Source organism: Moschus berezovskii, chromosome 10 (assembly GCF_049115385.1).
Source record: "Moschus berezovskii isolate FMDL1 chromosome 10, NW_MosBer_1.0, whole genome shotgun sequence".
NCBI lineage: Eukaryota > Metazoa > Chordata > Mammalia > Artiodactyla > Moschidae > Moschus > Moschus berezovskii.
In genome coordinates, this window is record NC_142469.1 from 78,199,453 (window position 1) to 78,222,826 (window position 23,374).

General features: G+C 39.0%; 1 long non-coding RNA gene across 1 annotated transcript in view; it reads right to left on the reverse strand.

Annotated features, from left to right (window-relative positions):
- Positions 1–2,916: 2,916 nt before the first annotated feature.
- LOC129561174 (uncharacterized) overlaps positions 2,917–23,374 on the reverse strand; it is a 35,233-nt gene continuing 14,775 nt past the window's right edge. Inside the window, exons 3-4 of the long non-coding RNA XR_008686934.2 lie at positions 15,189–15,502; positions 2,917–4,242 (exon numbers count right to left, since the gene is read on the reverse strand). This is a non-coding gene — a long non-coding RNA (uncharacterized LOC129561174). The remainder of the gene's footprint in view (positions 4,243–15,188; positions 15,503–23,374) is intronic.

The following is a 23,374-nucleotide window of genomic DNA, read 5'->3' on the forward strand; positions in this document are numbered from 1 at the left end:
ATTGATCAATTTTCTCAAAGTCATTTCAATTTTTAATCCATCAGCATCCTTAAAACTGTGCATACTTTCATTTACCTTTCAGGCTGTAGTATCCTAAAGAGTCACAAACCTCCACCTCCATCTGTACCCCTACACACATACCCTAATGTGAAAGATCTGTAAAATACTACTGAGATAGTTGCAGTTTCAGCACCAAGGTTTTATTTTGTCTTGGACCCAATGGAGTAATGGAAGTTGAAATGCCCATTCTTTCCCTTCTCAACCAGAAATGTTTTTCTAATTATTGTATAAAAGACAGCCCCTGTACTACTAACCCTGCATTTCTGGTTGTATACACTTCAAGAGTCTTTTGGTTTAATTCAGTTTAAGCTTACTATTAGAGTATATTTCTATAAAATAGTCATTGTCAATCCAACATTTTGTCTGTTACTCTCTAAAGCATGAAGTCTTTATAATTTGTATCATGACAGATGATAGGTCAAGATTACAATAGTCACAATACTATCAACTATGGAACATCTATGCTTCAGACACTGTATTAGGCAATTTGTTTACATTAACACCCAACCTTCGCAATCAATGTAAGTAGGTATTATACCTAATTTGTATATGTTTAAATGGAAGCTCAGAGAGATTAAGTAATTACTATTGTTTTAATTATAACACTCACGTTACTACAAGGAAGGTAACTATTTTCTAAAGAATAATTATGTAATAAGGCCAGGGTACTGGAAGAAGCACAAGCTGGAATCAAGATTGCTGGGAGAAATATCAATAACCTCAGCTATGCAGATGACACCACCCTTATGGCAGAAAGGGAAGAGGAACTAAAAAGCCTCTTGATGAAAGTGAAAGAGGAGAGTGAAAAGGTTGGCTTGAAGCTCAACATTCAGAAAACGAAGATCATGGCATCTGGTCCCATCACTTCATGGGAAATAGATGGGAAAACAGTGGAAACAGTGTCAGACTTTATTTTTTGGTGCTCCAAAATCACTGTGGATGCTGATTGCAGCCATGAAATTAAAAGATGCTTACTCCTTGGAAGGAAAGTTATGACCAACCTAGATAGCATATTAAAAAGCAGAGACATTACTTTGCCAACAAAGGTCCATCTAGTCAAGGCTATGGTTTTTCCTGTGGTCATGTATGGATGTGAGAGTTGGACTGTGAAGAAAGCTGATCGCCGAAGAATTGATGCTTTTGAACTGTGGTGCTGGAGAATACTCTTGAGAGTCCCTTGGACTGCAAGGAGATCCAACCAGTCCATCCTAAAGGAGATCAGTCCTGGGTGTTCATTGGAAGGACTGATGCTGAAGCTGAAACTCCAATACTTTGGCTGCCTCATGCAACGAGTTGACTCATTGGAAAAGGGTCTGATGCTGGGAGGGATTGGGGGTGGGAGGAGACGGGGACGACAGAGAATGAGATGGCTGGATGGCATCACCGACTCGATGGACATGAGTTTGAGTGAACTCCGGGAGTTGGTGATGGACAGGGAGGCCTGGCGTGCTGTGATTCATGGGGTCGCAAAGAGTCGGATACGACTGAGCGACTGAACTGAATTGAATTCTAAGAAAAGAATTAATGCAAGACACTTGCTTTGATGGATATGAAACTATATAATAAAGATATAATCATTAAAAGTAAGATTTTGGCATTTGGCACAAGAATAAGCTGTTTGATAGGACTGAAAAGAAAAGTCAGTAATAAACCCAAGCAGACCTGGGGCAGATTTATGTCAATGTATGGCAAAACCAATACAATAATGTAAAGTAATTAGCCTCCAATTAAAATAAATAAATAAAAGAAAAAAATAAACCCAAGTGGAGCTGATAACTAATTTTATTGAAACTTTCTTAATAAAAGGTACTTGGCTAAGTTTTCTGCATACTATTTTTTTTTTTTTATAATTTTATTTTACTTGGTCCTGCCACTTGGAGTGAGGGATTTTAGTTCCCTGACCATGGATCAAACCCATGTCCCGTGCAGTAAAAGCATGAGGTCTTAACCACTGGACCACCAGGGAAGTCCTCGTATAATTTTTAATCACTTAATTTTCACGTGGTCCTAGGAGGCATTATTATCTTCACATTTTAGACAAGGAAACTGAGGCTTACACGAATAGATTTAGTAAGTTGTCCAAAGTTATACAGTTTTAGTTAGTGTGAACAGGGAAGTTCTGGAAGTTTTTATAATTCCAGAATCAAACTGCTTTACCATTAAGTTCACAGTTTCTCCAATGTTTCATGGAATTTAGTACATGATAAAAAAGTAGCATTTTAGGTCAACCAGTGGATAAACAATACATTATTTAGTAAGTGGTGCTAAGATAACTCTATCAGTGTGGTATCTAGTTTAATCATATCAAAATAAATTCCATGTGCCTCAAATATATAAACAATGAATGCATAAGTACACTAAAACAAAGTTAAAATGAATATTTTTATATTCTTGAAAAGGCTATTTTAAGTATGACAAGAAAACCAGGAATCATAAAATAAAATGTTGATAGCTCTGAGTATACATGCTTTTAAACTTTTGACTGTAAACATAGTTTAAAAGGCAAACAAGTTACTTGAAAAATATTTGCAGCATATATGCTAGGCAAAGTGTTAATGATCTTAATTTGTAAATGACTCTTCAAATCAGTATTAAAAGTCAACAATTTTAGAAAATAGGAAAAGTTTATGAACAAATACTTCACAAGAGGAGAAATACAAATGGGCAAAAATATCTGTAATGATCAAAGAAAAGCAAATTAAAACAGGAATGAGATAGCATTCTTTACCTTATTTGATTGGAAACAGATCAATGCTTTTTGCTAACAATGATTTAAGAAAAATCTGAATCCTATGAAATGTAATTTGCTATTACTAACGCTGTTACTGAAGCAAAAGTAAAAGCATATACCACTTGTCCCAATGTTACAATAATTCCACTTTAAAAATCTTAAGAAAATAATTATACAATTAAATAAAAGTATGTTATAAGAAGATATTTAGAACGTTCAAGTAGATTTATTGCCCCATTACTTATTACAGAGTTAAATTGGAAACAATATAAATGTCTATCATGAGGGCATTTCTGCTAGAGGTTATGGTATACGAACACAATGGAATACTATGAGCCAGGAGAAGTAATGCTACAAAGCTATATTTATGAACATGAAAATGTGTTCATGACATTTAAGTTAAAAAAAATGCAAGTTACAAGCCATCCATGAAAAATCATTAATATATGCGTAAAGAGACTTTTAATAGTTACTCAACAACACATTATTAATGTTGCAGTGTTTTTTAAAAAAACTTTATTGTATTTAAATAGTTAGTTTGCTTTATGATGTCTTATTTTTACTATTAGGAAAGAACCAAACTTCTTTATTTTCCTTTTAGTAAACGGTTGGGAGGACATACATGGGCTGGAGCTGAATGAAGCAGTATGGAAAGGTTATTCTGAGACTCCTCAGGCTTGCCACAGGCTTTACAGCCTCATTGGAACATCTCTGCTCCTGCGGAGCAACCACTGTCTTCTCCCTTTTAATGCTAATGTGTTGGGCTCTGCCATGACTTTGGTTTGCTCATAACTTTGGCTAGTCATGACCATTCTGTCATGGTGCCATTTCTGCATTTATGGTAACTGGCCTTTCTACTCTCTGGGTATTTACTCCTTAAGATCATGGAGAAAAGGAATCTGATTGACCCAAGGGCTTCCCTGGTGGCTCAGAGGTTAAAGCGTCTGCCTCCAATGCGGGAGACCCAGGTTCGATCCCTGGGTCGGGAAGATCCCCTGGAGAAGGAAACGGTAACCCACTCCAGTATTCTTGCCTGGAGAATCCCATGGAGGAGAAGCCTGGTAGGCTACAGTCCACCGGGTCGCAAAGAGTCGGACACGACTGAGCGAACGGAACGATCTATCCTTTCCTTCCACCTACACTCTGCCAAATGTCATTGACAGGCTTGTGACTTGGTTTTCCTTGAGTTAGGTGCTCACTTTGTACAATTACAAGGGCTGATTGGGCTATTACATGACACTTAGGCCAGTTCCTCAAGAAGTTTGGGAGCAAAGTAATTTCCTTTACAAGAGCATTCTGGTGGAGAGGTAGAGATTAGCCATTTGGCAATTAAAACTGTAGTATAGTGACTATCCTATTGCTTCCTATGACTGTTCATTTAACAATTTGGAGAGTTGATGGGGAAGAAGATATCAGAATTTCCTTTTATGTAACTGGATAATCTTGGAAATCTGGAAAAAAGAGACAACAGAATCATGTTTAGTAGGAAAACTGGTTAGAAAAGTTTGGCATTGAAATAATCAGATACCATTAGCAAATTTGAACCCTAGGTTCAAATACACAGATTATTGAGCACTCTGGTGTACATTTTTGAGAACCACTCAGAAATTTTTCATTGCATGTGATAAATTTTTGCTTCAAGAGATGTAATAACTCTTTACAAAGTAAAAAATAGAAAAATAACAATTAAATCAATGACAATTTAAGTAGTTTGGTCTAAATCTCTTTAATAGAAATTTATGGCAACATTAATTAGTCCATGTTGTACAAATTTAAAATTTTAATTTCTTTTAAGTTCTAAATGTCAGTGGTTTATTCTGGCCAACTACTATGATTTACTCTCTGTAAATGTCTTATTACAAATCACAAACTTTACTGACTTATAAGCTGAGATAAGAAATTTAAGTAATGACTTTGTCCAAATTTATATATTTACTTATTTGCTTGGACAAGGCAATATCAAATCTTGTGCAATTATTCTGGGGGCTAATTTGTTTGGCCAATGTTAATAGTACTGTGAAAATTCCCTAAGAAAATAGAACAAATGTTGATATTAGTTATCAGGGCCAGCGTTTCAGCCCAAATCTGAGGATTAGATTCCATGACATTACTTCTTTCAGATTATATTTATGAAAAGTTTTAATGCAAGTAAGCATAATCCTTTTATTACACCATTCCATTATTTCAAAACCATGATTAAAATTCCCAGTGTGTCTTAGCATATGCTAGCACTTGGGATAGAGTTTTAAAAGGATACAACTCTTAACATAAAGGAATTTAAAGTTTAGTGGAGGAGACAGACAAATAAAAAGATTATAGCATTATAGCATGTACTTTCCTAGAAAAGTGCTTAGGATGTTATGGGAAGGTGAGACATTATTCCCTTTCTCATTCTTGTTAGGAGTCATCTATATATTAAATATTCTCATGAACATTCAAGTGTTGCAATATCCTGGTTTTGAGTCTTTTTGAGGAGAGCTGTAACACATTTTTGGAGTTAATACATAGTCTACACATATGCACACAAGCCCTTAGGCATAATTTCTACTGATATGAAACATGACTTTAAATTCTTGCCAAACAATACTTCTGTAGTGTTTTTTTACTCCATGAGAACTGTTGTATTGAGTTCTGACAGCAATAAAGGTGTTTCATCAATCCATCTCATGAAGTAGTGGTACCCATCTAATGCAACCAACCAAACACTTTATAAAGTTTAATATTCTCATTTCATTTCCAAACACTCACTAAATACATGGTATATATATATATATACACATTGTTGATTTTCTATGTAGGATAAAAAGTATGTGCCTTATTCAAGTAATTGGTATTCAACCTCCTATACTTATCTCATTTAAAATTCCTTTTTTTTCCTGCTCTCTACTATCAACTTTCAAGTCATTTTGTAGTGCCCTGGATCATCTTATTTTGTTGATAAAAATCACTTAATACAAAAAGGAAAAAAAAAAAGGGAAAAGGTGAATTGGTACATGAGCTAAACATTTCCTTGATGGACAGTGCAAAAGACCTAAGGAATTTCCTTGATGATCCGTTTCATTTCCTAGCTATACTACTGAGAAAAAGATAACCTTCCAAAGAACCCTTTGAGAAAGACCTCATCTAACCTAATTATGGGATTTCAATTTCAATTAAACTAGGAATTTTCTCCACACAGTCTGAAATTGAGAATGAGACTGGAATCTTTCTATTTCAGCGAAGGCTGTGAGCTAGACAAATGGCCATGAAGGACAGAAAAATGGATAGAATAAAAATTCTGAATCTTCAAAAATTGTGTTACTACATGTTGAGATAAATACCATGTGTCAGAAGAAAGAGATAGGATGTTTTTCAGATATCTAAAACTCAATTTACAGCCACTTGCTAATAGAAACAGACTGTACAAAATGAATAGATTTTTTTCAGAGATCAAGATGCTAAAAGTTATGTGAATTGTTAGAGAATTGAAAGCTGAATGGTCATATTATATACATATTTTGACTTGTGCAGTACATAAAATCCTCCTGATTTGAATTTTTTTTTCCTTTCTCCTTCTCTCCCTGCCTTTGCCCCTCCCTCCCTTCCTTTCTCTTTCTTCCTCATTTTACTTTTTCAACCTGTTGAGATAATAAGAGAGTGGATGTATGTTTTCTTTTTTTTTTAAAGGCATTTACAACTGGCCTCCTGTTTGCATTTCTTTTCTGTTTATTGCAGGCTAATTATTTTACAATATTATATTGGTTGATTTTGCCATACATTGACATGAATCCGCCCCGAGTATACATGGGTTCCCCTTCCTGAACCCACCTCCCACCTCCCTCCTCCCTTTATCCTCTCTCTGGGTCATCCCCGCACACCAGCCCCGAGCATCCTGTAACATGCATCGACCCTGAACTGGTGATTCGTTTCACATATGACAACATACATGTTTCAATGCCATTCTCCCAAATCATCCCACCCTCACCCTCTCCCAGAGTCCCAAAGATTGTTCTATACATCTGTGTCTCTTTTGCTGTCTCGTATACAGGGTTATCATTTCCATCTTTCTAAATTCCATATATATGCGTTAGTGTACTGTATTGGTGTTTTTCTTTCTGGCTTACTTCACTCTGTATAATAGGCTCCAGTTTCATCCACCTCACTAGAATTGATTCAAATGCATTCTTTTTAATGGCTGAGTAATACTCCATTGTGTATATGTACCACTGCTTTCTTATCCATTCGTCTGCAAATGGACATCTAGGTTGCTTCCATGTCCTGGCTATTATAAACAGTGCTGCAATGAACATTGGAGTACATGTGTCTCTTTCAATTCTGGTTTCCTCGGTGTGTATGCCCAGGAGTGCTATTGCTGGATCATATGGCAGTTCTATTTCCAGTTTTTTGAGGAATCTCCACACTGTTCTCCATAGTGGCTGTACTAGTTTGCATTCCCACCAACAGGGTAAGAGGGTTCCCTTTTCTCCACACCCTCTCCAGCATTTATTGCATGTAGACTTTTGGATAGCAGCCATTCTGACTGGTGTGAAATGGTATCTCATTGTGGTTTTGATTTGCATTTCTCTGATTATGAGGGATGTTGAGCATTTTTTCATGTGTTTGTTAGCCATCTTTATGTCTTCTTTGGAGAAATGTCTGTTTAGTTCTTTGGCCCCTTTTTTGATTGGGTCATTTATTTTTCTGGAATTGAGCTGCAGGAGCTGCTTGTATATTTTGGAGATGAATCCTTTATCAGTTGCTTCATTTGCTATTATTTTCTCCCATTCTGAAGGCTGTCTTTTCACCTTGCTTATAGTTTCCTTTGCTGTGCAGAAGCTTTTGATTTTAATTATGTCCCATTTGTTTATTTTTGCTTTTATTTCCAATATTCTGGGAGGTGGGTCTTAGAGGATCCTGCTGTGATTTATGTCAGAGAGTGTTTTGCCTATGTTCTCCTCTAGGAGTTTTATAGAATCTGGTCTTACATTTAGCTCTCTAATCCATTTTATTTTGGTGTAAGATGTTAGGAAGTGTTCTAGTTTCATTCTTTTACAAGTGGCTGACCAGTTTTCCCAGCACCACTTGTTAAAGAGACTGTCTTTTCTCCATTTTATATTCTTGCCTCCTTTGCCAAAGATAAGGTGTCCATAGGTGCATGGATTTATCTCTGGGCTTTCTATTTTGTTCCATTGATCTATTTTTCTGTCTTTATGTCAGTACCATACTGTCTTGATGACTGTGGCTTTGTAGTAGAGCCTGAAGTCTGGCAGGTTAATTCCCCCAGTTCCATTCTTCTTCCTCAAGATTGCTTTGGCTATTCGAGGTTTTTTTGTATTTCCATACAAATTGTGAGATTATTAGTTCTAGTTCTGTGAAAAATATCATTGGTAGCTTGATAGGGATTGCATTGAATGTATAAATTACTTTGCATAGTATACTCATTTTTACAATGTTTATTCTTCCAATACACGAACACGGTATATTTCTCCATCTATTAGTGTCCTCTTTGATTACTTTCACCAGTGTTTTATAGTTCTCTATGTACAAGTCTTTTGTTTCCTTAGGTAGATATATTCCTAAGTATTTAATTCTTTTCGTTGCAACAGTGAATGGAATAGTTTACTTAATTTCTCTTTCTATTTTCTCATTATTAGTGTATAGGAATGCAAGGGATTTCTGTGTGTTGATTTTATATCCTGCAACTTTACTATATTCATTGATTAGCTCTAGTAGTTTTCTGGTAGAGTCTTTAGGGTTTTCTGTGTAGAGGATCATGTCATCAGGGAACAGTGAAAGTTTTACTTCTTCTTTTCCAATTTGTATTCCTTTTATGTCTTTTTCTGCTCTGACTGCTGTAGCCAAAACTTCCAGAACTATGTTGAATAGTAGTGGGGAGAGTGGGCACCCTTGTCTTGTTCCTGACTTTAGGGGAAATGCTTTCAGTTTTTCACCATTGAGGATAATGTTTGCTGTGGGTTTGTCATATATAGCTTTTATTATGTTGAGGTATGTCCCTTCTATTCCCACTTTCTGGAGGGTTTTTTTCATAAATGGATGTTGTATTTTGTCAAAGGCTTTCTCTGCATCTATTGAGATAATCATATGATTTTTATTTTTCAGTTTGTTAATGTGGTGTATTACGTTGATTGATTCACGGATATTGAAGAATCCTTGCATTCCTGGGATAAAGCCCACTTGGTCATGATGTATGATCTTCTTAATGTGTTGTTGGATTCTGATTGCTATAATTTTGTTAAGGATTTTTGCATCTATGTTCATCAGTGATATTGGCCTGTATTTTTCTTTTTTTGTGGGATCTTTACCAGGTTTGGGATTAGGGTGATGGTGTCCTCATAGAATGTGTTTGGAAGTTTCCCTTCCTCAGCTATTTTCTGGAAGAGTTTGAGTAGAATAGGTGTTAGCTCTTCTCTAAATTTTTGGTAGAATTCAGCTGTGAAACCGTCTGGACCTGGGCTTTTGTTTGCTGGAAGATTTCTGATTACAGCCTCTAGTTCCGTGCTTGTGATGGGTCTGTTCAGATTTTCTATTTCTTCCTGGTTCAGTTTTGGAAAGTTGTACTTTTCTAGGAATTTGTCCATTTCTTCCAGGTTATTCATTTTATTGCCATATAATTACTGATAGTATTCTCTAATAATCCTTTGTATTTCTGTGTTGTTGGTTGTGATCTCTCCATTTTCATTTCTAATTTTATTGATTTGGTTCTTCTCCCTTTGTTTCTTGGTGAGTCTGGCTAGTGGTTTGTCAATTTTATTTACCTTCTCAAAGAACCAGCTTTTGGCTTTGTTGATTTTTGCTATGGTCTCTTTTGTTTCTTTTGCATTTATCTCTGCCCTAATTTTTACGATTTCTTTCCTTCTACTAACCCTGGGCTTCTTCATTTCTTCCTTTTCTAGTTGCTTTAGATGTTCAGTTCAGTTCAGTTCAGTTGCTCAGTCGTGTCCGACTCCCTGTGACCCCATGAATCACAGCACGCCAGGCCTCTCTGTCCATCACCAACTCCTGGAGTTCACTCAAACTCATGTCCACAGAGTCAGTGATGCCATCCAGCCATCTCATTCTCTGTCATCCCCTTCTCCTCCCGCTCCCAACCTTTCCCAGCATCAGAGTCTTTTCCAGTGAGTCAACTCGTCACATGAGGTGGCCAAAATATTGCAGTTTCAGCTTTAGCATCAGTCCTTCCAGTGAACATCCAGGATTGATCTCCCTTAGAATGGACCAGTTGGATCTCCTTGAAGTACAAGGGACTCTCAAGAGTCTTCTCCAATACCACAGTTCAAAAGCATCAATTCTTCAGTGATCAGCTTTCTTCACAGTCCAACTCTCACATCCATACATATAGAGTTAGGTTATTTAGTTGACTTTTTTCTTGTTTCTTGAAGTGTGCCTGTATTGCCTTGAACTTCCCCCTTAGCACTGCTTTTACAGTGTCCCAGCGGTTTTGGGTTGTTGTGTTTTCATTTTCATTCATTTCTATGCATATTTTGATTTCTCTTTTGATCTCTTCTATGATTTGTTATTATTCAGCAGCGTGTTGTTCAGCCTCCATATGTTGGCATTTTTAATAGTTTTTCTCCTGTAATTAAGATCTAATCTTACTACTGCATTGTGGTCAGAAAAGATTCTTGGAATGATTTCAATTTTTTTTGAATTTACCAAGGCTATATTTATGGCCCAGGATGTGATCTATCCTGGAAAAGGTTCCGTGTGCGCTTGAGAAAAAGGTGAAATTCATTGTTTTGGGGTGGAATGTTCTGTAGAGATCTATTAGGTCTAACTGGTCTATTGTATCATTTAAAGTTTGTGTTTCCTTGTTAATTTTCTGTTTAGTTGATCTATCCATAGATGTAAGCGGGGTATTAAAATCTCCTACTATTATTGCATTGTTGTTAATTTCCCCTTTCATACTTGTTAGTAATTGTCTTACATATTGCAGTGCTCCTATGTTGGGTGCATAAATATTTATAATTGTTATATCTTCTTCTTGGATTGATCCTTTGATCATTATGTAGTTTCCTTCTTTGTCTCTTTTCACAGCCTTTGTTTTAAAGTCTATTTTATCTGATATGAGTATTGCTACTCCTGCTTTCTTTTGGTCTCTATTTGCATGGAATATCTTTTTACAGCCCTTCACTTTCAGTCTGTATGTGTCCCTCGTTTTGAGGTGGGTCTCTTGTAGACAACATATATGGGGGTCTTGTTTTTGTGTCCATTCAGCCAGCCTTTGTGTTTTGGTTGGGGCATTCAACCCGTTTACGCTTAAGGTAATTATTGATAAGTATGCTCCGGGAGTTGGTGATGGACAGGGAGGCCTGGCGTGCGGTGATTCATGGGGTTGCGGAGAGTCGGACACGACTGAGCGACTGAACTGAACTGAACTGAACTGACGATCCCGTAGCCATTTTCTTTATTGCTTTGGGTTCGAGTTTATACACCCTTTCTGTGTTTCCTATCTAGAGAAGATCCTTTAGCATTTGTTGGAGAGCTGGTTTGGTGATGCTGAATTCTCTCAGTTTTTGCTTGTCTGTAAAGCTTTTGATTTCTCCTTCATATTTGAATGAGATCCTTGCTGGGTACAGTAATCTGGGCTGTAGGTTACTTTCTTTCATCACTTTAAGTATGTCTTGCCATCCCTTCCTGGCCTGAAGAGTTTCTGTTGAAAGATCAGCTGTTATCCTTATGGGAATCCCCTTGTGTGTTATTTGCTGCTTTTCCTTGCTGCTTTTAATATTTGTTCTTTGTGTTTGATCTTTGTTAATTTGATTAATATGTGTCTTGGAGTATTTCACCTTGGGTTTATCCTGTTGGGGACTCTCTGGGTTTCTTGGACTTGGGTGATTATTTCTTTCCCCATTTTAGGGAAGTTTGCAAATATCTCCTCAAGTATTCTCTCACGGCCTTTCTTTTTGTCTTCTTCTTCTGGGACTCCTATGATTCGAATGTTGGAGCATTTAACATTGTCCCAGAGGTCTCTAATATTGTCCTCATTTCTTTTAATTTGTTTTTCTTTTTTCCTCTCTGTTTCATTTATTTCTACAATTCTATCTTCTAGCTCGCTTATCCTGTCTTTTGCCTCTATTATTCTACTGTTTGTTCCCTCCAGAGTGTTTCTGATCTCATCTATTGCATTATTCATTGTATACTGACTCTTTTTTATTTCCTCTAAGTCCTTATTAAACCTTTCTTTCATCTTCTCAATCCTTTTCTCCAGGTTATTTATCTGTAACTCCATTTTGCTTTCACGATTTTGAATCATTTTCACCACCAAAATTCGAAATTCTTTATCAGGTAGATTCCCTATATCTTCCTCTTTTGTTTGTGTTGGTGGGCATTTATCTTGTTCCTTTACTTGCTGGGTATTTCTCAGCCTCTTCATCTTGCTTATATTGCTTTGCTTGGGGTGGCCTTTCCGTCTTCTGGCAGTTTGTGGAGTTCTCTTTATTATGTAGTTTCCTTGCTGTGTGTGGGTTTGGACGGGTGACTTGTCAAGGTTCCCTGGTTAGGGAAGCTTGTGTTGGTGTTCTGGTGGGTGGAGCTGGATTTCTTCTCTCTGGAGTGCAATGAAGTGTCCAGTAATGAGTTATGAGATGTCAGTGGGTTTGGAGTGGCTTTGGGCAGCCTGTATATTGAAACTCAGGGCTATTTTCCTGTGTTGCTGGAGAATTTGCGTGGTATGTCTTGCTCTGGAACTTGTTGACCCTTGGGTGGTGCTTGGTTTTAGTGTAGGTATGGAGACGTTTGATGAGCTCCTATTGATTAATGCTCCCTGGAGTCAGGAGTTCTCTGGTGTTCTCAGGACTTGGGCTTAAGCCTCTTGCCTCTGGTTTTTAGTCTTATTCTTGGGGTAGCCTCTAGACTTCTCTGTCATTTCCAAGGTGGTTCCCTCTGTTTTAGCTTCTGTTTGCTGGTCTCTTCAGTGTCTAATTTCCACCCTGATACTAGGGGGCAGGTGGACACTTTTTAAGGCTCAGTTGTTCAGTCCTGTTCTGGGAAGGGAGGAACGCTGCTGACAAATATCTCTGGCGTCTGTGGGGAGTGCTCACAGCGTCTCGGCCAAACTGGGTTTGCCCCCGCTCACAGCACGTGTGCTGTCCCAGTCTACACTGCACAGGCTCTAAGTTGCTCTCACGGGAACTGTCCGTGGACAGTGCTGGGTTGTATGCACTTCCCAGGTCTGAGCGGCTCAAGTTCAGGTTCTCGGGTACTCCACTAAGGCGCAGACTTGGCTGGGTCTGTGTTTTGTGCCTTCCCTGGTCTGAGCAGCTCAGGTGACCAGGTGTTTGGAGAGCGCAGTCGCTGCGACTTATCGCCTCTCCAGTCCCTGCCACTCGGTTTTCTGGGTGTACAACCGGCGCATCTTCTCAGGTGGATATCGACCCGCCTGAGCCCAAGAAGTCTTGATTAGCAACAAGCCTGCCTGTAGCTTGTATCAGATGCCTTTCTGGGGCCGTGGTTGCCCCCTCCAGCTCTGGCTGACCTTCCTGCCTGTCTCAGCAGGGGATGGGGGATGGGCCGACCGCAGCCAGCTTGCTCTGCTCAGCCCTTTGTTCTGTGAGTGGGGCTGGCAGAGTCTTAGGTTAGAGCTTTCTGCATTTTCATGGGGAAGCTATCCCAGTCTGCTTTGCTATCCCCAGTTCTCTCAGATTGTTCTTGTGGCATTCAAGCCCAGTCCTCTCTCTAAGCAGTTCAGCCGGCTCCTCCCAGCCCAGCCCCCGCTTGCTAATGGTGTCTGCAGGCATCTGCGCTGCTTCTCCTCTGGGAGTTACCATTTGGTGGGTAATCTGTAGGTTTTAATTATTTCTTTCTTTTTCCTCCCACTTATGTGGCCCTCTGAGCTTCCAAGGCTCGCCACAGATTCGCCAGTGAGAGTGTTTCCTGGTGTTTGGAAACTTCTCTCTTTTTAAAGCCTCCCTTCCCAGGATGGAGCTCCATCCTTACTTCTTTTGTCTCTCTTTTTATCTTTTATGTTTTCTGCTACCTCCTTTAGAAGACAATGGGCTGCTTTTCTGGGTGCCTGATGTCCTCTGCCAGCATTCAGAAGTTGTTTTGTGGAATTTACTCCACGTTCAAATATTTTTTAATGAATTTGTGGGGGAGAGAGTGGTCTCGCCATCCTATTCCTCCGCCATCTTGTTCCTTCTCCAGATATGTTTTCATCTGTGCTTCATGTCTGCCTCAATTTCATTTTTAAGCCTGGGGCAATACCCATCTACCCACCTGGAGGTTCCTGTCTGAAATAAAAAGTCTCAAAGCTGAAGCTTCCTTTTAGAGTGTTAGAGTCGTTCCTATAATCTTTAGGTTTAATTCATTCTAACGTATGCTGATTGCAGACCTACTAAAGTAAAATAAAGCTGTTTTTGACCTACATGTTTCTTTGCAACATTTTCAATTGAACTAAGAGAAAATGCAATAATAAATCGAATGAGCAAATAAGTTTTCTTACAAGGAGTTTACAAAGGTTTACTCAAACTCCTGAGAGGATCTGTGGCCTGTTCTTAGCCCTACAATTAACTTTTCCAGGAGTCTGCTACTGATCTTGACCCTTGCAAGCTACATTTCCCAGACCCTGTTGTTGGCCAGCTTGTGGTTGGGTTTGACCAGTTTGAGGCTCTAGTGGGAGACTAGAGGGTGGGAGAAGAGAGAAGCCAACTATCTGACTTCGGTGGCATCTCCAGCAATGACTACTTCTCCTCCATGGCTCCAGCTCCTATCAGACTTACTTGCCATTGCTTGAGCTTCTTCTGAGTAATCGTGTCCCCTGACTTTTATAATATCATCTTCAATCTTTGTCTAAGCAGCCTAGAAATGGCAACACATTCCATTTTTGCTCCCAGGCTCTGGGTTTCCTTACTATCACCTATGTAACCAATTTTCTGCTTTAAAATCACTTGAACTATTTCTTTCTTCCTGGTTAGACCTTTTCTGATCTGTCTTATTTTTTTAAGTCATTGTTGAAAAAACTTTCAAAGAGTTACAAATTTCAGGGGGAAAAAGGCTAGGTTATGCCAATAGTACTGGCTGAATATTGCAAAAGGCACAAAATAAATCAATAGCTATTATTTCTACAAGAGACCGAAAAGCTAGTTGAATAGATTTATTTTCTTCCATAATTGAGTAATTTTTTGGATTTCTTTTGGTGTAATTTTATCCCACAGTGCTGTCTCCCATATGGTTACTTAGAGAAAAGCTACTCAAAGCATAAAATTTGGAACTGAATGCCCAATTGGTTGTCTACAGCTTCCTGGGGACATTTTGGTCTCACTCATATTGTTGGATATGTTGCATAAAAAATGACTATCGACTGTTGGAAAAATTTAAGATGATCATATTTACTGTGAGTTAAGTTAAGTAAAGAGAGAAGAGGAGAGGAGAAGAAGGGAAGAGGGCGAAGAAAACCTACCTGAAATGCATGGTGTTGCTACAAACTGCTACTTCGGGTAAGTCATTTAACTTCTTTGAGCCTCAATTTAAAAGAAAGGGATCTTCAAGCGTTCATATGCTCCTTCATGAATAGTAGAACAATAAACTCATCTTGTTTACACAATAAGGGTCATTTATTATCGCAAATGACAAAGGTTCTTAGGTGGAGCTTCTCCAAGTCATGCAGAAGGAAAGCTCATGTCATCTCCTGCTCCCTGCCTCCAAGTAAGGCTCCTTCCACTCCTCTCTCTGTCATTCAGGACTTCCCTGTGGTCACAGAGTTCACAACAGCATCTGCACATGAGACAAAACCAAGCACAAGACAGTTTCTCGTCTTTGGTCTCTTTTTAAAGAATGCAAGACACTTTCCCGGAAGGATCCCAGGTGACTTCTGAGGTTGGAATGAATCACTCTGAAATTTGGACATATTTTAGAAATAATTGTAATTGTTACATTTTACAAGTCTTAGGGAACAAGAATAATATAAAAGTTGCTGATGAAAATAAAAAGTTTTAGATGATGTAGCGAGAAAAATAGTTTGTAATTGTTATTTTAAACACGTTTAAAGGTTGATATATAGAGAATGGTTTGGAACTTTTTCCCCTTTAGGAAAAAGTAATAATTACTATAGTTTAATGAGCATTTATTATGTACCAGGAGGTTGTGTAAGTACTTTAATTTCACAGTTCATTACAATCATTCAATGGAGTTGGTGCTATTACTATCACCGCACTTTACAGATAAGATATTTAAAGTACAGAGTTGTTAAATCATTTTCCCACTGTTCCTCTCCTGGCAAATTTGGCAGAAAGCTAGGATTTGAACTCAAAGGTTTTAACAGTAGAATCCCTGCCTCCCAAATCTACAGCGATGACAGCACACATTTTATTCAAAATTACCTGAACATGAATCTTGGAACATTATGGGTTTTGCAACAGCTCTTTGCAGTTACTTTGAAACATCATGATGATTGGAGGTTTTGTCTAAAAGGCTTTTGTTTTTAGCCTTTTAAAAAGTGAAGGTGTGTATCCATATTTTCCTTCTCTACTATGTAACTTTGTATCCTCTCAAGTTGTTCATCAGCTCAGTGGTTCTCAAACTTTAACGTGTGCAAGAGTCACCCGGGAGTTTTATTAAATACAGAAGCTGATTCTGGAGAAGGGGTAGGGTGGGGCTACCAAGGTGATGCTGATGCCACTGGACGGAGGACCACAGACAGAGTAGAAAAGTATTAAGTGGTCATTCATAAGGTGCTGGTGGATCGTATGTGCTGGAGCCAGTATCTACCAGCTTGTAAGAGCCAATTGTTAAATTTTCAGAAATATTGGGAGCTGGTTGTTAAGCACAGTCGTTATCAACAAATTATATAAATGTCCAGTTAACAAAACTGTCGTCGTTCAGTTCAGTCGCTCAGTCATGTCCAACTTTTGCGACACCAGTCCTTTACCATCTCCCAGAGCTTGCTCAAGTCCCTCAAGTTGGTGATGCCATCTCGTCCTCTGTTGTCCCCCTCTCCTCCTGTCTTCAATCTTTCCCAGTATCAGTGTCTTTTCTAATGAGTCAACTCTTCACACCAGGTGGCCAAAGTATTGGAGTTTCAGCTTCAGCATCAGTCCTTCCAATGAATATTCAGGATTCATTTCCTTTAGGATGGACTGGTTGGATCTCCTCGCTGTCCAAGTGACTCTCAAGAGTCTTCTCCAATACCACAGTTCAAAAGCATCGGTTCCTTGGTGCTCAGCTTTCTTTATGGTCCAGTTCTCACATCCATACGTGACTACTGGAAAAACCATAGCTTTGACTATATGGACCTTTATCATAAACTAATGTCTCTGCTTTTTAATATGCTGTCTAGGTTGGTCATAGATTTTCGGAGCAAGCATCTTTTAATTTCATGGGTGAAGTCACCATCTGCAGTGATTTTGGAGTCCAAGAAAATAAACTCTGTCACTATTTCCATTGTTTCCCCATCTATTTGCCATGAAGTAATGGACATGAGTTTGAGTGAACTCCGGGGGTTGGTGATGAACAGGGAGGCCCGGCATGCTGAGCAACTGAACTGAACTGAACTGAATGGGACCGGATCCCATGATCTTATTTTTTTGAATGTTGAGTTTTAAGCTGGCTTTTCCACTGTCCTCTTTCACCTTCATCAAGAGGCTCTTCACTTTCTGCCATAAGGGTGGTATCATCTGCGTATCTGAGGTTATTGATATTTCTCCTGGCAATCAAGCATAACTCTAAACAAAGGCAATAAATAGGCATAACTCACCTTTCAATAATCATTTTCACCATTTCTCGATTTCTATTTTTACGCTGACTGTGGAATTATTCCACAATGATGTGACACCCCTCACCTCTTCCCTTCTCTGCATTCAGTGATGTCACATGGAAGGCTTGAAACTGATCATGGTAAAGACACTGACAGCATGGAAACTGGGAAGTATTACAAATTAGGGCTGTTTCCCCCAGAGAACCTGTTAAAACATTTACCAGCATACCACTCTGGTAAATATCGCATTTACACTTAGAATTACTGATTTAAAAAAAAAATCAAGTTGTCATTTCAAACCTGAAACTAGTTCACACGGAGCTAAAATTTACAGGTTGCTGGAGTTTGCAGGTTGGGTGAGAGTGTGAGGGAGGAGGGTCTTTTGGTTTCAAATTGTGAGTTAGCTGGACAATAGTTCCTGAGAGTATGTATCTGTGTTCTTACTTTGGGAAGGGGTAGACTTGTACTTCATTCTGTATCTGCCCTTCAAGTTAGTTATTCATGAGTGGGAAGAGGGTACAAGAAGAGTGATGTTGGACATGTTCTGTCTATGATCACCCAGAAGTTGTTACATGTCTGAAGTGTCAGCTTTCTTGATTGTTTGTAATAAGCACCCCCTCTTCAAAGTCATTTGCTCTGCGTGGACCAGGCACAGTTTTATATTTTGTCTTTGGCAGCTGAGAGCTATTGTCAGGGCCCACAACATCTGTTTCAACAACAGTGGGTCCCTGGTCAGAAAAACTAATTAAAAAAGAAGTCCAAAACAAAATGTTGTAACTTATATGTTGGACTTCTACAGTAAACACGGTTACCGGAAAAAGAAAGAAAACCCTTTCATATGGCTGGGGTTATTTACAAAACTATGACAGGCGATGAAAGGGTTGAGCTGTATTTGAGTTGGAGGCTGCAGGAGAGGATGCTAACTAGCCAACTTTCCTGATGTGGGATGCTTCGTAAAGGCTGCGCTAATTGGCAGGATCATTCTCCAGCATGATCAACTGAATAACAACATATAATGGGCCTCCAAACATTTGCTCAGTCCTTCTGGTTCATTCTTCCATCAAATTTTCACTCATCAAGAGTACAAAGTGCCGGTGATTTCCTGGAAGGCTAACTAGCTTTTCCTAACCTGGCAGCAGCAAGCGCGGTGATGTTTACGTTGAGCTGATGAGATGCAAGCACTAGACAAAACATAGAGAGACATGGAACTGGGAACCTGTAAAAATTCCATCACTTTTTCTTTGTTTACTGCTTAAGAGGTGATGGGAAAAAACTCAAAATCTCTGCTTTTCCCTTCTTTCATATCTGTAGGAACAAGTTTCTTACTCTTTTATTATGAACAGAGACTCAGTGATGTTGAGAATGCTGTGGTGTGTGTGTGTGTGCGAGCGCGCGCACGCACACACACCAGCTTTTCAGAGAAGTACAACTTTCTTCTTAAGATTTTGAGCATTTAGAAGCAAACCGACAACTAATGCCAACGGGAGAGTTTTTAAAAAACAATCAGTAAATGTTCCAGCTATAAACATTTTCTTTCCTACGGGAGCTGAGGCAGAATTGGGTCATGCTGACAATTATGCTTAGTTGTATTTTAAGCCTCCTTAGCCCCACAGGACAGCTGAGTGAGTGTGGGGACCCTTGGGGAGTACAGCCCACCTGGTTCTGTTCTTTTCCTTCCACTCAGATGAAATTTTTAGTTTTTTTTTTTTTTTTGGTTGCTAAGAAGGCAACTGCCCATTTCCATGGTTGGTTACCTTTAGCCCAGATAGTTTTGAAACTGGTGATGCTTTAACCTAGTGGCGGCTCCTTACACTCGTTTTGTGTTTAATGGTGTGAATCAGCATGACTTCGAGGCAGTGGTGCATACAAGAGTGTCCACTACAGCTACAGCTAAACTGCACGGGCTGACATCTCCATGAAACACTGATTTTATTTTTTTGTTTTTAAACAATTGCTCATATGGAACTTCCTGTATGTCAGGCACTATGGGAGAACTGTACAAATGTAAACTCATTTAGCTTTCACAACCTGGGGAGAGGATTTTCATTGTGCTCCATTTTTCAGATGGGATCACTGAGGTAGGAAAAGCTAGTGGGGCAAACTGATTCGCAGCATGGGAGCGGCCTTGCCTGAGTTTGGATTTCAGATTTGCTGCTTTTTGGCTGTGTGTGACCTTAGGCAGGACTTCCCTTGCGGCTCAGACGGTAAAGCGTCTGCCTACAATGCAGGAGACCCGGGTTCGATCCCTGGGTGGGGAAGATCCTCTGGAGAAGGAAATGGCAACCCACTCCAGTACTCTTGCCTGGAAAATCCCATGGATGGAGGAGCCTGGTGGGCTACAGTCCATGGGGCCGCAGAGTCGGACACGACTGGAGCGACTTCACTTGGTCGTGGTCACTTGGTGACCTTAGGCAATGAAACAGCACGTCTTCTCCACCCATCACCATTATGAAGAGAATGGGAATGACACAGTATCAGACTAAACAACAGTCTCATAAATAGGATAGATTTGGGTTTTTAAACAAACTACTACATTCTCCTTATTCTGTAATGTACCAGCCAGGATTTTAGTGCAGTCTTGCACCAGTGTGGACTGGTGTGTGGGAACCTGTCTCACTAGGCTATCTTTGGCATATCACTGTTACTGTTATTAATGCTATAGCACGTAGAGAGTGAGTCATTGCATTGTGATCATTATTGGACCAGTCTGCTAAAAACAAAAAAAAAAGAAGGGAAGGCAATATCCTTCAGACAAAGAAACACAAAAACCCACTGACACTTATTTGGAAAGTAATAGTACATATTCCATAACTTCCCTAATATAGATGGAAAATTCTAAATTTAGTCAGCCCAGAAAGTACACATTCACACCGTAAATTATACCTCCCTTAATTTCTGGATACCACAGAGCACGTCTTTGAGCGAACACAGCATATCTGGGATTCGAGGTGGTTCTGCTCTGTAGGTGTGTGCCAATCTGTAATGATCCATGGCTGTACTGTAAATAGCCCAGCTGTCAGCCAACCAGAAAGCCACAGAGACTCCCCTGGACATCTGAAAACACTGCTGTGAGGGGAGGCCCTGCCTGGCCATTTGCCTTTCTTCCTGGGAAGCAGGGCCAGTTTACTGCTGTCTTATTCTGAGGCCACAGAACTGTGGTCATCTATTCTTCTAATGGATCTTCCATAACATTTCTCACGAAGAATTACTAAATACTCTCAACCTTCATCAAAGAGGGTCTTTTCCCTCAGTCATCTTTCACCAGCTAAAAACATGTCAAGATAGGAAGGAGATTGTAGGGCTTTTGTTTTTCTTTTAGGAATTGACTGGGATGCAAGACTTATCTCTTGGGCAAACATACTTAGCAACGGAGCTGACTTGATAGATATTGCATGTTAAATAAGTGGCATTTTTATTGTCTCATTTAGAAATCATGAAAAACAGCAGATCATTTGTTGTTGTCATTCCTCTATATTTTTTAGGTTCTTTAAAATTCATTCTTTTTGGGAATTTCTTAGGTTGTGCATTTATTCATAGAGTCCTTTAAACATATACATTGAAAGGAAATGAGTGGGTGGCTCTTAAGCTCCCATTATGGACATAGATGGACATTAAAACAAATTCTGTTCATACCTTAATATTAATGGAAAAATCAGTGCTTTTAAAAAGCATTTTATTTCCAAGATGTTTGCCTGCCAAAACTGAGTATGATTTAGTGTAGGTAATTCAGTTATGTGTAGAGGGATTTAGGGGGAATGGTTTATCAGACTCACACTCCGGTAGTCTGAAACTTTTGGTCTGTGTGCTATGAAAATGAGTTGGCAAGCATCTCAGTCAGAAACAATTCTGAGCTCCTCCGTGGACGGGTACACATTTTCCGTTTCTATGTTGAGCGTAGATAGTAGAGAATGCAGCAGTCATTTTAGATTCTCTTTAGTGTTTTACTTTTTACTTTTCCTGCTATTCATGAACACGTTTGTTTCATTTCTTTGTGAAGCTCAATAAAATGCATTTAAATAGGAGGGCATTCTAGATCTTTCTTCAGGATCTTAGGTCACACAGGGTCCAGTGCTGCTCTATGATTATGGCTTTAGTTTTCTAAAGTTCTGTTTTACTTCTATTATTCTCAGTAGAGAAAATTCTAATCAAGGAGCAAATTGGAAAACTTGGATGGAATAATCTGAGCAAAACACAAGATAGTAAATCAATGCATGTTCATAATTCCCTTCATAATTTTTGACACCAGACATGTTTTGAGTTTAGGATTATATGGCTTCATGGGAGAACTTAGAAACCAAACATTTCTGTAGCAGAACATTCATAAAATGTGAAATCAATAAAGATTGTGCTGTGCTTGGTCGCTCAGTCATGTCTGATTCTTTGCAACCCCATGGACTGTAGCCTGCCAGGCTCCTCTGCCCATGGGATTCTCCAGGCAAGAATACTGGAGTGGTTTGCCATTTCCTTCTCCAGGGGAATCTTCCTGACCCAATAATCACATTCCTTTCTGTGAACCTAGAGAACCAAACATATAACAGCCATGTGCATGCTAAGTTGATTCAGTTGTATCTGACTCTTTCCAACCTTATGGACTATAGCCTCCAGGCTCCTCTGTCCATGGGGATTCTCCAGGTAAGAATACAGGAACAGGTTGCCATGACCAACCCAGGGATTAAACCCAAGTCTCCCTGGTTGCAAGTGGATTCTTTACCAGCTGAGCTACCAGGGAAGCCCCGATACTAATGATGTTGATACTTCTGCAGCAAAACATGAATCCTTACAAAGTGGGATAAAGACCAAAACATCATGTTAGTTATGATCCAGTTTGCTACCAATACTTATGAAAATTTTTCACTTTTCAGACTTCTAAAAATTTTTTGAATTTCAGAATTATAAATAAGGGATTATAGGCTTATATTAGAAAATTGATTAGGGTACAGATAGTGGAGATCAACATTAGTCTTATTTACAGATTTTTATTTCTTACCAGGACATGATACGGGAAATCAGGCATGATACATATTCGCTTGATTTTATAAAATTATCTTAAATTTTCAAATGAAATAAACATGGATGATATCCACTGATTCCTTTCCAAGTATAATTGACTATTCTAATTTCTGCTCCCATTATACTAAACAAATTCTTCCATTCAATAGGTATTTATTGAACTCGTACTGGGTGCCAAGTACCTGAATTAGGTAAGTGGGGATATACAAATAAACATGTCACTTATTTATCACTGTCCTTATTAAACACATGACTGAGGTAAGGAAAAAAGGGATTATGCAAATGTTTGCTAAATTAGCAGGGAGATTTAAAATTAGCTTCCTGAGAAGAGGCATTTAGACTGAAATCTGAAGGATGAGGTGGTGCCAGCCAGGGTAAGGGAGAGGCAGTATTCCAGAACATGAACATATGCAATGGACACTGATGGGAGAAACAATACAGGGATCTCCCCAAATCTAGTTAAGTCTGGAGTGCAGCATGGAGAGAGATGGAGAGAGCCAGAGAGGTGGGCTAGGGGTCAGGCAGGAGAGGGCCATAAGCCAAATGAAGGAGTTGGGAGTCATTGATTACCAGGCTGATCTTCTCTACGAATGAGATGGTCTTTGAGTCATGGACCATATTCTATTCTTTGTATCCCAGAGCTGATCACAGTGACTAGCATGTTGTAAAACAATCTTTGTTGAAGGAAAGAAGAAAGGAAGGAGAGAACAGATGAAGGGATAAAAGGAAAGTGGAACAGGGATGAATTTAAGAGTGGAATACTAAATACAGACATTAAAGAAAACTTGAGTGTGAGACAGAGGTCCACCATTTTTAAAAGGAGGGGTGGTAGTCTCTAAGGATTCAGAATCTGGATTTTTAAATCAAACTTTAACACATTCTAC